Below are 17,668 nucleotides of genomic sequence, written 5' to 3'. Positions count from 1 at the left end.
GCATATAAGCAGAAGGCCAATACAATTTTTTGTGGTTGAGAGAAAACAGCCAGTGATTAGTAGGCCAATACAATTTCTCGTGGTTGAAAGAAAACAGCCGACACGTGTTTCGTCCAACTGGACTTTCTCAAGGCTTTACTTTTTTGGAGGTATTGTTATTTATATGGAGTTATTGTTGTTTCGGATGTTGCACAAATAAGCAGGATCTAAAATGAATTACACGGGAGTCCGGAGACCATGGTAAGTCTTCATGTCGATCTCCCGGCCTTCCAGTTCAAGAATCCAGTCTCATCGGAACAGACTTACCATGGTCTCCGGACTCCTGTGTAATTCATTTTAGATCCTGCTTATTTGTGCAACATCCGTAACAACAATAACTCCATATAAATAACAATACCTCCAAAAAAGTAAAGCCTTGAGAAAGTCCAGTTGGACGAAACACGTGTCGGCTGTTTTCTTTCAACCACGAGAAATTGTATTGGCCTACCAATCACTGGCTGTTTTCTCTCAACCACAAAAAATTGTATTGGCCTACCAATCACTTACCTAGTGTACCGTATTGGACCTAGGTCACCTATTTTTTGGTAACAACACCAAGGAATAAATGATTTAGACTTTGACCTCAAGATGTGCTGTGGTTTTCTTCACTTCATAAATGGACTGTGACCTTTTTAGGAAACAACCTTCACACCCTGTGGCTGGGTGTCATACCACTGGAGCACTCTTCATCTTAAACTATGACTTTATCAACATGAACATTATTCGCTGATCATAAGCAGATACTTTGGAAGTGCGCACCATTTGGACACAGCCACAATTGTTGCTTATTTATGTAGTTGACACCTTAACTGTGCTGTCAAGATCTGTTGACTTATTGCTAGAAAATTCTGAAACCTGATAAAAAGCCTATAATTTTGAACCTGGAATGATACTGTATTGATTAAAAGAGTGCTATAGAAGGTGAGTAACTTATACTTTTGTGGTTTTCAGACTGCAAGCTTTTAATTCTGATGAGATGGTGTCTCACGACTTGCAAGTTGACAAAATCTATTTTAGAGAAAGATTTTGATGCTTTTTTCAGTCTTCGTTACAAACTCCTCCTTTCCAAATTTGTCACTGTGGCCTTATGAAGAACCTACAGTGGAATTGGAGTCTGTGCACTGCTTACCATTGTTTGGCTTTACCACTCACTCTTATTTGCTTGCTTGCTTGCTTGTTTGCTGCCTTGCGTTAGCTTGCATTCCTCTTCTTTTGTATGATCCTTCTTGGATCTTAACCCCTTTACCATCCTTTGGATTGTGCTCTTCCACGGCTCACTTTTAAGGAACTACTTTTTCCTTTTTGGTTAAGCACTACATGTGTGTGTGCATGGGTTTTTCAGCTCTCTCCTCTTGTGCTTCTCCTCCCCTCCCCTGCACTGTGTTGCTCTCCCTCGTGTGCATCCCATGTGAGCTTCTCCCATGCTGCGTGTTGGGCTGTGTGCTGCATGCCGCTTTTCTCCTCCTCCTCCCACCTGGCTTTTTCTCTGCTTTTTTCTCCACACCCTCTCCTACCTTGTCTCCTATGATCCTTTTCAAAAAGATATTTTGTTTTGGGGGGGGGAGTGGAGGGGGAGGAACTGTGCAGCAAATTGCTGCTGACACCTCTGCTTTAAAAATAGCCCATACACACTTGCATTATGAGCCATGTACCCGCATATAGTGTCACACAAATCTGCGGGCAGAATGGTGTTTTGAAGTGTGCAGGCTGAACATGGCATAATTGCTTACCTACTTGAAGTATACTCAATAAGAATGGTGTACAGTTAAAAGAAATGCAATGACAAATGACTGAAATATCGAACAATGGTTCAGGTCAACATATATAAACATTGAAGCCCTGAGGAAGCTCATAGTGATTGAACTAAACACGTTGACTGATTGCAGTTTATGAAGAAAATTTATTTAAATATCAGTGAAGGAACCAATTTGTTTACGAAGAAATTGTCTTGAAACTTCCGAAGTTGTTATTCTTTTAAATAAATGTACTAATCATTGAGTGTTGCCTACATTTTTTATATTGTTCACACATCTGCATCTACAAAAAGAATAGTGTTATAGCGCTTTTATTTTATTTTTTTGCCTTTGCTGTGCCGCTTAAAAAAAAAAAGCTTTTTGTACAGCATTGCTAAAATGCATTGGCAAAGCCAATTGATGGCTAAAATGAGACATATTGGCTGTGCCAGTGCTTGTTACTGCTTTCTCTTTTCCTTCTCTTGTGTGGGAGGAAAAATAAGATTGTTAGTAGTTAGACTTAGTAGTGTGCTGATTTAACTGTTACTGGAGGTGGGGGGAGGGCGAAGGACCTTTGGGCCCCTGGTCGCCCTTGTGGCGGTAGAGGAGATATTCAAGTCACCCTAAGCAAAAGAGGGGTCCCCAAGGCGGGGACCCCTGGATAACACCGAAGGTAGGATCCTGCAGTCCTGAACCAATCAGCGGATGTACAGCTTGGTGGTTAGGGAGCCCAGATCGCTGGTTCACCTGTGTGGTCCAATGGAAGTCCAGGTCACGGATGGATCCATTAGATGCCTGGATGCTTACATGATTTATGACTTGATTGATTGACATGTTACGAATTTATTGATGTAATTTTAATTGAAATTAACTGCGTGTTTTTAATCCCAACTCTGTAAATAAAATTCTTCCAATGCAAAACAGACAGTCTTTGTCAGTTGCGTGTGGCAGGTGTTGGCGTGGGGGCTGTCTGGTGGCATCCGGTTTCTAAACTGTTATTAGAAATACATTGGCTGACTGAGGTGTACCTGGTGGCAACTAAGGGGTACTATACATTGAGGTGCAAAATCACTGACTCTGCTACATTAACATGAGTGTGAAAACTTTTAGGGACACGCAAGTAACTTTCAAAATCACATTTAGGTGTCAAAATCACTTTTGGTACAAAGTAATCATGATTATAGTGGCATATAAAGGAGTCCGTTCACAGTTGGATGCAAAATGACGCGGCATACAACATCTTCAGGAGTTTTAAATCTCTTGCAGGAGCAAAAATCACATTAGGAGCAGAAAAATATGTAGGTGCCAAATAACGCTCTTGCTGTAAAGTTTATGGGATTGAGGAAACTATCCTGGAGCAGTGATCATATTTAGGGCGGCTAACAAAAGTAGGTGCAAAACCACGACAGGAGATTCACCCGTAGTCCCACATCAACAAAAGCGTGGAGAGACGTTCAGGGGCAAAAGTGCAATTAGGGTCAGAACAATGCTGTAAACCGAAAATGAGGTAGAACAGTGTCAAGTTATGCTGAAAATATTTGCCTTACTGACTTGATGGGGTGACAGCACACTGAGACGCAAACCCACCCTTGAGGCAATATCAAATGAGCGTGGAAACCCTTTAAGGGCACAAAGCCACATCTGTGTACACGTTTACATGTAGAAGTTAATGGGCATTTTGTGTCACTGTCCATGCCCTACAGTAGGAAGCACCCTTTAAAGACTGGGGGCCAGATGTAGCAAAGGTTTTTTACCCATTCTAGGACTATGGGAAAAAGTGTTCGTACATATGGCCCTAGTATACTTAAAAGCGAGACTGAAATATTTCGCTAGGCTGATCCAAAATATGCTCACACTTTCTTCGCGCAAAATACTAAACCTAAAAATACTGGCTTAGGGTGGCCGATACCAACGAACCTCTATATATGTTTGTTATTTTCAATAGATGTGCGCCCGTAGTCTACGAAATCTCTTTTGCTAGATCTAAGGGTGCAAAAACTACAGGTTTATTTCTGTTTGATGATCGTGGCTGGCTTGCAATGTGTGGGTAGGCGCGAATGGTTAGCGTAGGGGTGAACTTAATTGCATTAATTTAACAGCCAGCTGATGAGTGCATGCGGTGTGTTCGCTCCTGCATGCAGAGCGATTTCGCCGCCTTATATGGTAACCGTGTTTGACAAGCGCTTTGAATTGTGATCATATTTCTGTCACTAGATAACCTTTAGCATCTCGAGCTAATGGATGCTGGGTGTTGTAACGTGGGGTTCAGTGTTATATCTGACAGGTGTGAACAAGTGCATGTACCCAAACTCCTTTCAAGTTGAGGAAAAGGCCCCGATCCAGTTTCCTTTTCAGGTATTGCAGGCTCCCTTCTGTGCGCTGATTTTCAAACGTGCCTTAGAAGCCGAACTCCTCTTACAATTCTGAAAGGCGTAGTTACAATTGCTAAACACTACTTTTGGTGTTGACACTTAAAAAAAAAAAAAATACTCCTTACTACTTTGTAGCTGGTTTCCTGTTGTCACCTTGCTCTCTGCGCATGTTCCCAGCATTCTTACCTCTTTATAAACCCTGTGTTATCCATTCTGCGTTAAAACATGCTCAGTTTTTATGGAGAAATTGTTTATACCGTGTTCCTTCTTTTCTCCTTTTCTCTCTAGATAATCAGAACAAATGATTTGAGAGGGAAGAAACTGAAGTATTTCATGATTCGGTGAAAGCGGCATTGAGTAACACTTCAAAGGTATTTCAGTTGTCTGTTACTTCCATTACTTTACACAACGCTTTCTTTCATGTATGTTGTACTTTTGCCTGAGGCCGTATGGTTTTCCATGTTCACTGCTGGGTCACTTCAGGCAAAGATGAATTTTCCTTTCGCCTGCTGTCTGCATCACATGCCGGGGCCCTCTAGTGCTTCAGTTTGAAGGCGATACTTACTTATTTTTGTGTTGCATTGTCTCTGTGCTAATTGGTAATTTATTTTTGGTACTTTACTTTAGTACGACTACACGTTTTTGTTTAATGGTAATTCAAAAAGCTGAAGAGAAGCAAAAAAATGTTGACGGTATAGCGTACTTAATATAGTGGCAAGATGTTTTTTCCAAGCGAAATGCATGTGAAGAATTCAACTACAGTAGCAATGTGAAAACAAGCATTTGTAATGCAACGGGTCTTGCATTACATTGAGGTAGAACTATTAGCGTTGTTAAACTCCTAATCGGACTTCTCTTGCCACATTAAATGGAGAAAAAAAAAACAAGCTCAATCGCTCTGCGAAATAAAGAGGAAAAAGTAGTCCAGAAACCATACAGAAAACATGGAGACTCGTATGTTTCCAGTAGTTTACCGGTGCTCTCGAAGAGGGCTAAACACCGGAAAAGGCATGATGTATGCATCCCTTTCACGAATGAAAACAAGCGGATTTTAAAAGGCAAGCCCACAAACCAATGAAAGTGACTGACGTAACATGGGCGTGGTTAAAATCCCTCTATAGAGAGATTAGAAGAGGGATGGAACGCTTTGTTCTCGCCCCTAACGGAGTGCACACACCAAATGGCACATTATTAGTAACCTAGTACGCTTAAATTCTGGTTCTTTGCCACTTAAATTATTGGTACCCTTCTCCCTAGTGGTGGGACCAGAAAGTGCATGTAGTACAGCTTTTATTGCACACACAGTAACCTGTTCATGCCAAACAGTGGGTCAGAACCAAATCCTCGTATGAGCATTTTTGTAATGGAAACGCAAGCTAAACAAAATGATAGTGCATGTTTTATTGACATATGTTTTTTAAACCAAACCTATTAGCAAAGGTACAAATATTACCTTACAGGGACTTCTTTGTAGCGTACACAGTTGAGCCACAAGTGGCCTCTTGGCACTACTGGCGGATCACGGATATTGATGGTTACCTACCTTCCTAGTAGGAGCAACATTCTCCCTGCTTCTCTCTGGTGGACCTGGCCACTAGCTGGCCATGTACCAAAGTTGTTTATAGATCTTTTTCGCCTCCTCTCGAGCAGTGGCACAAGTTCGGGGCCGGCTTTTGGCATGGACGATCCGGGCCCAGGCCCGAGACACCTGCAGTTGTAGGGGCTCACCCCCGTGCCGCCTTGAATAATGCTTCGAATCCAGGGCACCGGTTCAGGTCATTAGCTGCAGAGTGCGGGGAGTATACAAAATCTTTTTTCGTCAGCCTCCCTCCGATTCTCTTTCTCCCCTTCCTTCTCCCCTCGCCATCTCCCATGGACTCTCCCCTCCAGTGTGGCAGCTGAATAGGCGAGTAAGATGAGGTGAACGGGGCAGTGTGTTAACAGGCTGGTCAGTGGTCTGAGGTACTTGCCCAGGACGTGACCAAAGAGCGTAAAAGAAAGCCCCTGCCACAGCCACCTCCCCCCACACACACCCCTCCCTCCCCCCGAGAGGTGGGGGATGAGGATCAGCAGGGACGCAAAATGTAGTTTCGCCCGAGGCACTGCCTGGGGAAAGACCGACCCTGCTAAGATAGCGGGTCCGTGGTGTAGGGTCGGTTTCATGTGAGAGCAGAGCGTTTTCTTGTAATCTCCGTGCCGCCTTGGCTTTAAAGGGAGCTGTTTTTACGGCATATTAGCTATTTTTAGAAGGGAGGAGGGGTGAGCAAGAGTGTGAAATTGTTGCTGGTTGCATCACGGTTGGGAGAGATGTGAATTTGCCTAGTAGTGATGTCTCCCACTGTAGTCCGCATTAAAACGGGCATATCGGTCTGTATTTTGCGGCTTCTGGCATTAAAATTATTTTGTCATACATTCACATTCCTAATGTGTATTTCCTTGAGCCCACTCATGTTGACTTATATTGCATACACAATTTGAGGGTTTTAATCGGATTTTCTCGGACTCTGTATTCTTAGCATGTCCCGGTGCACATGACACAGTGCTGTATATTTGAAAACGACGGAAGAATGTGCTTCGAGTGCTAGCACAGCGAGACGAGTTTCTTTTCCTCCCCTCTCCCCGGCGCAAGTCATTCAAGTGGCAAATTCATGACACCAGTGTAAAAATCTTGGCGAGAACGCCGAGCGGCCAGCTTGGTTTTCTGTGTCATCTTTTCCTACTCTGTCGCATCCATCATCTTCCCACTGTATCTGCTCCACCCTTTCCTTCCCTGCTCACATACCACTGTCGTCTGGTTAGATTGAAACTGTGCCTGCATATTATCAGATCTAAAAAAAAAACATGAATCGATTTGTTGCATTTTTATTCTTGTTCTTTGTTTTAAAGCACTTGCAGTTTGTAAGGAAAATCTTAATTTAAACCAACATCAATACTAGCCTTTGAATTGGAACATCCACTATCTATATATATATAATATTTATTCATTGCTGCATTTTATGTTTCACGTGAAGTAACAATCGAGCCTTATTTTGGTGTTAAGGCTCCTTTCTTAACCTAACAAAAATAATGGGGATGAGGAGGATTAAAGGTCCAGTGTATACCCTCCAATGCATGTGACTTTTAAAGTAATACACTGTTCCTAAGAGGTCAGGGTGAGCTAAGGAAAGTACTCTAGGATCCTAATTAATAGGAGCAAGAGTCCTCACACACCCAAATGGGTGTCATGCTTCATCATCGGACAAGCTCCTCGTCAGACCGGCGCTGCAATGTCTGACGGGCACCACCCATAGGGGGGCTCTTTGCCGGAGATCTTTTTTCGATGATGCCTCACTGTCCCGCAAATGAGTAGGGAGGAAGAAAAGGGGAGAGTTCAAAAGGATGAAAAATAGAAATAAAATTGGCTCAGGACCCTTGATAAATGCTGATTTTATTCTATTTGTGTAGGGTGAAGGCCAAGGTTAAAATATCAACAGAGAAAGTGAGGTAGAGATAATGCTCAACCCCTTTCAAACTATGTGTCTAGTGGTGGGAGGGTCAGGACACTGCGAGACCCTACCTCAAAATAGGGTCAACATGTTTTGCGTCCCGGTGGTCCAGGATGGATCCAGTGACGCTTCTTCAGGACCTAGTGTAAAAGAACTTCTCCAATTTTAAAGCTAAGTTAGCTGTTATGTAGTGTTGCTAATAGTCAAAAAAAGTAATCGTCAATCACTTACACAAGTCTATTGTGACCAAGTGTATAGTTCCTAATCGTCACCCCTCCCAGATTGAGTAGGGGCTTCATGGGATCACGCGGGCCATAAGCCAGATCAGCACAACATACTTTGTTTATGGATCTGGTGGAGGGCGGCTCGACCTACCCCATGGACGCGCTCCCAGATTAATTAGGATCCTAGAGTACTTTCCTTAGCTCACCCTGACCTCTTAGGAACAGTGTATTACTTTAAAAGTCCTTTCTTAACCTATCTCTTTGAGGACCAAGAGGAGAGCTGCCAATGTGTTTGGCCCTTTGAATGGGAACGTAAATTAAGTCTTGCCCAGAATTGGTAACGGCTACTGCCTGATAGGCAGTCTTTCCTGAAATATAAGGCTGCCGCAGAAGGCTTCATATTCCAGTCTAAAATTTTCGGAGCTAACCTTGCTTCATACACCTGATGCCTTTCCTCCTTGGTGTGAAACCTTAAAGCATTCAGCAAAACAAAGGGGGAAAAAAAAAACGTGTACGCCTACTCTGACTCGCATACGCCTGTTTGGATACATGGTACCTTCTATTGCAGAAGACGGCTGTTAGAAATGGGGTCTTTAGTTTGCAGTGGTTGGCACCCTGTTGAAGTAGTGATCCTCACTCTACTCAGGGGAAGAGAGTCACACAGCTAAGATGACCCATTTGATAGCTTGGCACAAACAATCAGGCTGATCTCAGAGTCAATGTGTAAATTACACACACATATACCACCACCACCTTTTCCTCCTTCTTCTTTTTCTTTTCCTTTTTCTTCTTTTCCTTCTTTTTTCTTTTTCCTTTCTTCTCCTTCTCCCTTTTCTTCTCCTTCTCCTCCTTTTTCTTTTCCTTCTTCTCCTCCTTTTTCTTCTCTTTCTCCTTCTTCTCCTTCTCCTCCTTTCAAAGATTAAATCTTGGCAAAATGCTTAGAAGCACAGTAGTTCCAACTGGGGCTATCACAGCATCTTGATGGAGTAATTCCCAACAGTCCGATGTCACTTGAGAGGAACTGTTGCAGAGTCGCATGGACCCCAGGTACATACCTTAGAAAACAATGAGGAAACAAAGATGTTGCATGGAGTTGGAGAGGTGAGGCGGCGCTATAGCTGGTGCGGTGTTGGTTCCTTACTGCTACTGAGAGGTGAGGCCATTTACATCTTGCAGCTATAGCATACAGACACCATACTTCTTTAATCAAAATACCAGTAATTAGAGCCTTCGTGGAAGGCCTTATAAGAGTAATCCCACCTAGGCTACCCCCAGTACCTTCCTGGGACCTTAATATTGTGCTTACTAGGCTCTCGGGGCCTCCTTTTGTGCCACTTCACGCATGTCCTATTCAGTTCATATCTTGGAAATATCATTTTGTATTGCTATTACATCTCTCTGAAGTGTAAGTGAGCTTCAGGCTTTAATGTTGTTAGAACCTTTCTTTCAGAGACACAAAGACAAGGTAGTCCTTCGAACAAATCCTAGGTTCCTATGAAAAGTGGTTTCTCAATTCCAAATCAAACCATTGAGTTGCCAGTTTTCTTTCTGCAGCCTGAATCAGTGGCAGAAAGAGCACTCCACACCTTAGATGTCAAAAGAGCACTCAAGTATTACATTGACAGGACTAAAGAATTTAGGAAATCTAAATTTTTTGTAGCTTTTTCAGAACCACACAAGGGTAATGCAATCTCAAATAATAGCATAGCTAGGTGCATTGTTAAATGCATGCAGATCTGTTATGCTAAAGTGAAAAGACCATTACTTCTGAAGCCAAGGACACATTCAACTAGGAAAAAAGGTGCCACTATGGCGTTTTTTGTAAACATTCTGTTAGCTGACATTTGTAAAGCAGCAACTTGGTCTACACCACATACATTCACAAAGCATTACTGTGTAGATGTTCTAGCTTGTCAGCAAGCTAATATAGGACAAGCTGTCCTAAGAACACTTTTTTCAGACAACTGCAACTCCCACAGGCTAGCCACTGCTTCATGGAGGGAATGCTTTACAGTCTATGTAGAGCATGTGTCTCTACAGCCACACATGCCATTAAGCAGAAAATTTTACTTACCCGGTAGACGTCTGTTCGTTGAATGTAGTGCTGTAGGTTGACATGCACCCTCCCCAGAAGACTGTGGCCATTTCAGTTACCTTATACTTGTATGTAACTATACATATGTATATACAATTGTATGGACATTTTCTCTATATACACTTCTCTTACTTTCTCTCACTCGCCTGCGGGAAAACATCCGACAAAGGACTCAATGCTCTTGCACAGTATCACTGAGAAGGAGGAGGTACTCAGTCCTGTGACTCAAAAATACTTATTGAAAAAAAAAAAAATTGTATCACTCCTAACCTAACACTAGATGGCAGGAGAATGCAGAGCATGTGAATCTACAGCACTGCATGCCACAAATGGACGTTGACTGGGTAAGTAACATTTTTCTTTCTGACCAACTTCCAAATCTAACATGATCTTCCGTAACTTATCCCCATTGACCCTGTTGACAGAAGACGTTAAGTCCACAAAGGCCATATGGAGGGAATACTGCTGTGCCATTGTATGTTTGCCCATAATCAAGAGTAGAGTTAAGCACTGTTAAAGCATGCTTCGCCCTGATCTGAAACCACACAGAGTTTCAGAGAAAATGTTCTTCTTTTCTGCCCAGGACATAAGCCTTGACAACAACATCCACCCTATTTGCCTTAACAACAGAGTCCATAACAGAACTCGACCTGTAGCAACAGGGGGCCTCATTCTCCCTATTCTTACAAATGGGTATTATTATGGCCTGAGTCCTGGAGCTTTCTCTATCTGCAGCATGGATTGTATGTGTAAGAAGAGTGCTCCATCTAATGGAGTCTTGTTTGTAAAGATCTGAGAACACCCCATCTGGGCCTGGTGCATTTTCTTAGAAAGGCACAGAATAGCTTCACTAACCTCTTCTGCCTGAACTCCGTGTTAAAGGAGCCGTCAACCCACAGATCCCTTTAAAATGTGTGATCCAACTCACAGGGGCTATACGTAAGCAGACCTTTGCCTTGTCACCGGAGATGAAAATTGGACAATTCACCATATCCCAAAAAAGAAGGCTATTTTGAGTGTGATGGCTTGCAAAAGCTGGTCTTAGGCCTCCTGCTTCAGTTCTGTTTTCTGCTCTTTGGTCGTTGCTCTATATCTTTGTTGACAGGCCATGACCTCATCCATAAAGCCAGGTGATTTCTGCAGGGCCTTCATCAGATCACAGTGTGTCCTTGAGCAGTTGCGATCGAACCATGTATGATCTAACTTGCGGTCATGTGAACCTGGACGAGTCAGAGCTGCCAAGACCTGGTCTCAGAACCTCTGAAACGAAACAAAGATTGCAGTGGGGTTAGAGGTTGATTGGAGACTAATCTCAAAATCCCGAATGCAGGAAATTAACAGTTCAAGTGGAAACATCTCTGGCACTGTTTTGTATGATTACAATCAAAATCCTGAATGCAGGATACTAACAATTCTGATGGAAACATCTCCGGTGCTACCTTGTTTCCTTAGAATTTGCGGTTTTGTTCTAGAGCCTTCATCAGATTAGCAGCAAACGCTGTGTGAAAAATGTCCATTTTGCGGCAATTGCAGGCCAAAGTGAGGTTTAGTGGATTATGATCAGTATGTTGGTTCGATTAGACCTAAAAATCTGAAATTAGTCTGACTAGAGAAGCGGAAACGAAAATGAAACTGATAGTTGTTCTGAGCCATCCTCCGCTGTAGGCTGGATTGGTAGCCAGACATTTGCAAAATTGAAATAAAAAATGATGGAATTAAGCAATTCCCCTTTTGACATTTATTCAAGGAGCAGTGTGTTCTGCCCCTTTCGTCATTGATATCTTAAACATAACAATGTTCGGCTCACTTTTGTATGTTAAAATCCCACAGAAGCACCATTGCAACAGAACTGTATGACCATGCCCTGCATCATTTGAGAAAGCCCCACAACCCTAATGAATTATAAAAGTTAAGCGTAATGAGTTCCTTCAGGCTTCCAAAAAGTAATTTCACTTCAAGTAGGTAGGGGGCAACCAGGAACCAAGTAATGTGAATTAATTCCAGCAACACAAGCATGAGAAGACCAAATTTTGCTCTACCAGAAACAACTGGGGCGGGTGTGGAGGATTTAAACCTTTCCATGAAAAATAACTTGAAACATTCCAGGTTTCTTAGAGACCAATTAACCTTAAAATTCTTTACGACACTGATCCAGGAGATGTCATTTTTAAGTCGAGCGTGCAAGCGCTTTGACCTGTTGTAAGTCTTGTGGGCTTCTAACTATGCCCTCCTCACGCCCATCACTTTCACCCGTTCATTGGCTTGCCAAGTCATAAATCACTGAGCCAACGTGAACAACCCCCTGATGCTAAACTGTCCTTCAAGATTGGTTTGGAAGTATTTTTGTACACCTCTGCCACCAGAGTCAGCGAGAGAATGACTTTCAATGTGGTGCTTGGATTATTGTCTGCCTTTAACTGGTGAATGTCAGTAATGCCCAAATTGCTTGGGTCCCTTTCTCCGGCAGACACACCTCTCTTTCTATGGAAGTTGCACCAAGTTCTTGCTCCTCTTCTACAGAGGTATTTATTGATTCACGGCTCCCACCGCTGAGGTTAAGAAGGAAATAATAGAGGAGCTTTACAACCCGCACCCCCTCCACCTTTCTGTCTGTTACTATTATTGGTGAGAGACCTTTTTTGTTTGCCCAGGATGCACAAGGTTTGTTGGTTGGAGGAAAGAGATGAAACCAGCATTCATCAAACAAATGAACATTGTGCTTCTTTATGTACATATACATTATTAATCTGCTAATGTTATATTTTTTATTTTCTAAGCTTTTGCTGGCCCCTTGAGTAGGTGTTGCAGACCCCCGGAGTGCCCGCCTCACAGTACTAGAAAGCTCATATCAGAACATTTTTCTATAAATTGTCAAATGTTTTCCATGTCTAAATCTGAAACAAAGTCTGGCATGCCAGCAGTAGTCTGTCAGTTGACTCCCATTTGTTACACTGTTGCGTTACTAAGGTGTTTTAACGAACTTGGCTAAAAAGTATATATTCATGATATTGGAAAGTGGATTATTGGTAAGGGCAGGTAAGTACCAACACTTGGTAATAGGCCACTAACCCACACTAGGTCCAGTCAGGTCTCAATAAATCAGTCTCAGCTCTACCCTTGGTAGCTTGGCAACGAGCAGTTAGGCTTAACTTAGGAGACAGGTGTGTAAAACATTTAAAAATCACAAAACAGTAAATAAGTAAAACACAATAAATATCCAACACCAAATTATAAAAAATAGATTATATTTTTATCTTTACAATGACACTAAAATGACAAAAAATCCACTAAAGGGAACCAGAGATATGATTTTTTTTAAAGCTTTTATGTTTTTTAGCACATAGAAACTAAAAGCACCAATCTGGACATCTGGTCGCAAAAGTCAAAATTTGAGGTTGACAATGATGGAGTCCTGCTAGGCTACAATGAGCTGTAGTGTAGGCCCCGGTCCAAGTTTTACCTTCTGATTTAGTCTTTTTCTTGAAGATTTCTCTCACTGGAGAAAAGTTACAAGTCGGATCCAAACTCCCTGGAGCCCTCTTTGGATATGCGTCGCAGGAGACCTCGTTGAAGAATTCTACCTTCGGACTTAGACGATTTTTCGTGACGGAAATCTTCGTCTGGGATGAACTTGAAATTGAAGCCGACCTCTCTGGAGTCCTCCTCGGATATGCTGTGCAGGAAGTCTCAGTCAGTTTTTTACGTTTGGACTTAAAAACATTTGGAGCTTTTTCTCTCTGACGTCGGGCGACCTTCCAGAGCAAGCCGATTTCGAATCAATGTCTTCAGAGTGCCTTTCCATGATCCCCCGGTGAAATTCTGGAGGTCTAGGGCTCTAGAGATTTTCAGCAGGACAAATCTGCAAGACAGGCCGGGTCACGGTCGACGTAAGCTGGCTTGACTCATGATGTCGGGTTGGTCCACATATGGAGCTTTTTTCCAAACTTCTGGGTCTTCTTCCAGAAGGTCTTTGAAGGTCCTTTAGGAGTCCACAACTCACCCCAAGGTTCCAGAAGCTCTTAAGATACTCCTTGAGGGTTAGGTCTCCAACTCCCAAAATGCATCTGGCTCGAATCCAAAAATGACCACTGGTCAGTTGCTCAGATTCTTCAGGGCTTGAAGCAGGGGACTTTGGTCAGCTATTTTCTACCTTTAGCAAACAGGGAGTCCCTTCTTAAAGCAGTTGAATACGGGCAAAGTCCTTTTAGTGGTGAAGCCCAAGTGTGCAGCTGGTGCAGCCCTTCAGAATCCAAGTGCAGGTCAGGGGTGCAGCAGGTCAGTTGTTCTTATTCTTGTCTTGTTCCTTGTAGGGATCTGAGGTGGGGGTGCAACTCTGCCAATTTTATCCTGGGGTGGAAAGCAGGGGGTCCTCTTGACCAATCACATGCAGGTCACCTCCCTCTTGAGTGACCACTTCCTGGGAAGTGTGGGAAAAATCAATCCCAGGGAGCAACATTCTCCAAAAACCCAAGATGGCAAAATTGAATCTCTGAGGTTAGGTCTGCCTGAGCCCACGTCCTGGTGTGGCTGTGTTTCCCTTAACACACCCATTTCTAGCCCTTTCTTAATCTAAAAAGAGAAGAATCCACCATACAGTAATAATGATATGAATTTTGCAAGAATTAACTTAAAAATACAGTTCCTTTAAGTCAATAGCTCCACCTGGGGCTTTCACTGCATCGTGATCAACAAAACCAACAGTCCAGGCCGGTTGCGGGCCAGCTATGGTGTTGGGAAAACCCCAAAACAGTACCTTTGGAATTGCAGGGTGTTATGATCTCCACGAAGAGATACGGTTAGCGGCGTCGCGGTGTCTGTTCCGGATTTTGTACGGTGTTGTCAAGCCCTTAAAGTCACACTTTTTGTGGATCGAAGTCAGGAGTGCCGGCATGGATGGAGTTGGGGCTGCAGTGCAAAGCCAGATGATGTAACGTGCGGTGCCCACAGGTTAAGGTGCAGTCAGCGGCTCAGTGACGGCTTCCAGCGGTGTCAGTGAGACCAGGGCTGCGGTGTGAAGTGGGGCCACCAGGTAACGGTGCAAGCAACGTCGTTGTTGTTGCTGAAGCGCTGTCTGTAGGCGCACGACAGCGGTGTGGGGCGGGCTCCGTACAGTGTCCACGGGTCGCGGTGCACACAGGGGCGTCTGTTCACGACACTGGAGTTAATGGTGCTGGCTTCAGTGGGCCAGGGCTGCGGTGTGGGACGGGACAGTGCTTCATGTACCTCACAAGCGGTGTCCACAGGCCACGGTGCAGGCAGCGGCACGCTGGTGTCAGCAGGAGTGCTTCATCGGGGATGCTCAGGCTGCGGTGTGAGCAAGGTGATACTGGAATGCGGGGCCCACAGGCCACGGTGCAAGCAGCGGCTCGGTGGATTCATCCGATTACTGTGTTGGTGAGACCACGGTCGCGGTGCGCAGTGGGGCAGTGCGGCTCCCTGCGGCGCCAGCAGATCACGCTGCAGGCCAGCTGCGTTGTTGATGGCGTCACAGTGGTTTTTCTCCTTCAACAGCACAAAACACACATTTACCAGCCCTGTAGGAATATGAAACTGAAGTCTTTGATATTCCCAAGACTTCCAGTATGAGGCAAGCTGTACTCCAAGCCCTTGAAGAACTTTCTTAAGCAGGATGCACAACAAAGTTCACCCTTTGCTTTAAGGCAGAAGTAGCAACTGCATGCCAAATTCAGCAAAGCAACACAGCAAAGGGACAGGACTCCTCCTATAGCTCTTCAGCTCTTCTCCTTGGCAGAGGTTCCTCTTGAGTCCAGAAAGATTCTAATAGTCTGGGGTTTTGGATCCAGTACTTATACCCCTTTCTGGCTTTGAAGTTGACAAACGTCAAAGGAACGTCTCAGTTGTTTGCAGTTTAAAACTGCACACAGAGACACTGCAGTGGCAGGTCTGAGGCATGTTTACAGGGCTACTCATGTTGGTGGCACAATCAGTGCTGCAGGCCCACTAGTATCATTTGTTTACAGGCCCTGGCCACCTCTAGTGCACTTTACTAGGGACTTACCAGTGAATCAAGTATGTCAATCATGGATAAATCAATAAACAGTACAATTTATATGGGGAGCAACTGAGTTTTAGCACTGATCAGCAGTGGTAAAGTGCTCAGACACAATAAACCAGCAAAAACAGACATGAAAAAAAGAGGAGTAAGAATTAAAAAAGTTTGGGGATAACCCTGCATAAAGGGCCATTTCCAACAGTTATATTAAGTTCAACAATGGCAAGTTGTTGAATTTATTACAACAAGTTTGATACCAAACTTACATTTTCTAGCTCCTTGTGAGACTTTATTAATCAAAAATAGTCTCCCCATGTTAGCCTATGGAGCCCATTCACGACAATGCGGGGGAAAACACATTTGGCTATTTTTCCACCACCTATGCATATAAAACATCTTCTATAAAGTCCCTGCTTATAGTTGCACTGCACCCAATCCTGGGGGCACCTAAGACACACCTTAGGGGTGACGTGTAAAAATAGGGTAGTTTAAGACTTTGGAAGTTCTTTTAATTCAAAATTTGAATTTGGGGTTACCTTTAACTTAAAGCAGGTAGCAAAGCAGGCCTGCCTTTAAAATGGCACTGGGCACCTCAGCTGTGCACCTATGGGTGTACTACCTATGTTGGGGTCCCTAAACCTAAATGCCCTACCATATACTATGGACTTATAGGTAGGTTGATGCAGCCAATTATATTTAGCCTAATTTGCATGTCTATTTTAATCAGACCACAGGCCCTGGGACTGGTTAGCAGTGCCCAGGGCACCATCAGAGTCAGAAAAACACCAGCACAAGTGAAAAATAGGAGCAAAAAGTTAGGGGGCTTCTGCAATCAGCCCAGTTTTCCCACACATGGCATAAATGTGAGACACAGCTCAAATCCATTTTGCTGGCATAGGAGCTGTTACATTTAAAGCCTTTGCTATGGAGCAGGCTGAAGTAAATGAGCATTGAGGTGTTGATAATATGCTACTAGATGGTTTAAAAACTGTGAGGGGAATTATGGGTTTTTAGCCATAATATATTTTTAAAGGGACACAAATAGTTAATGAGAGTTGGAGATCCCAACCGAAGTCCAGTGTCCGCTAGTAATATCTGTTTACCCAGACGACCCATCCTCTCTATCACACAGTACTGCCTCAATTTAAAAGTAACAATGTGGGAGTAGATTTTTGTTAGGAAAAGAAGCTGTTTGCAATGAATGGATTTGTGCTTCAATGGCTAGTGAGATCCTCCTAATCAGTTGCTCTTTTAGCACAGTTTTTTCTTGTTAGGTCTTCCATGTTCCTGTTATCAGTAACATGCATGAATATGCACTGGCCTCAAAATATTTTTATTGCAAGGTAAATATAAAACACATTTAACCTTTTTGCTGCCAGCCCTACACCCCGCCCCCCTTCTCCCACAGATACACAACTAAGCCTTTTTTGGCTATCTGAGGTAGTTCACGCTTAGGCCCCCATAACGTTTTGTCCACATAAGCCATCAATGCCAAATTTGCATCCTTCATTTTCCAGCGTTCTGGGGATTCAAAAAGGTACCCAGCTTTTGTTGATTCTCCTGGCGATGACCAAAAGAAGTAGCCAAAATATAGCTAAATTCTGAGTTTTTTGGGAAAAACAGGAAAAAGTGTTCTGGATAAAAGTGACTTCTTTCATAAAAAGTGCATCAAGAGTTTGATGTGCTAAAGTCACCATCTTTCAAGCT

The 17,668-nt window shown here is 43.4% G+C and overlaps 1 protein-coding gene across 3 annotated transcripts in view; it reads left to right on the top strand.

The window, feature by feature from the left end:
* Positions 1-17,668, top strand: part of CYRIA (CYFIP related Rac1 interactor A) — a 214,066-nt gene that overhangs the window by 68,742 nt on the left and 127,656 nt on the right. For all 3 annotated transcript variants that reach the window (XM_069235965.1, XM_069235967.1, XM_069235966.1), the window contains exon 2: positions 4,433-4,515. The gene's annotated coding sequence lies outside the window, so the exon portion shown is untranslated. The remainder of the gene's footprint in view (positions 1-4,432; positions 4,516-17,668) is intronic.

The sequence above is a fragment of the Pleurodeles waltl genome, chromosome 5 (assembly GCF_031143425.1).
Source record: "Pleurodeles waltl isolate 20211129_DDA chromosome 5, aPleWal1.hap1.20221129, whole genome shotgun sequence".
Taxonomy (NCBI): domain Eukaryota; kingdom Metazoa; phylum Chordata; class Amphibia; order Caudata; family Salamandridae; genus Pleurodeles; species Pleurodeles waltl.
This window is presented reverse-complemented; position numbering and strand designations above follow the sequence as displayed.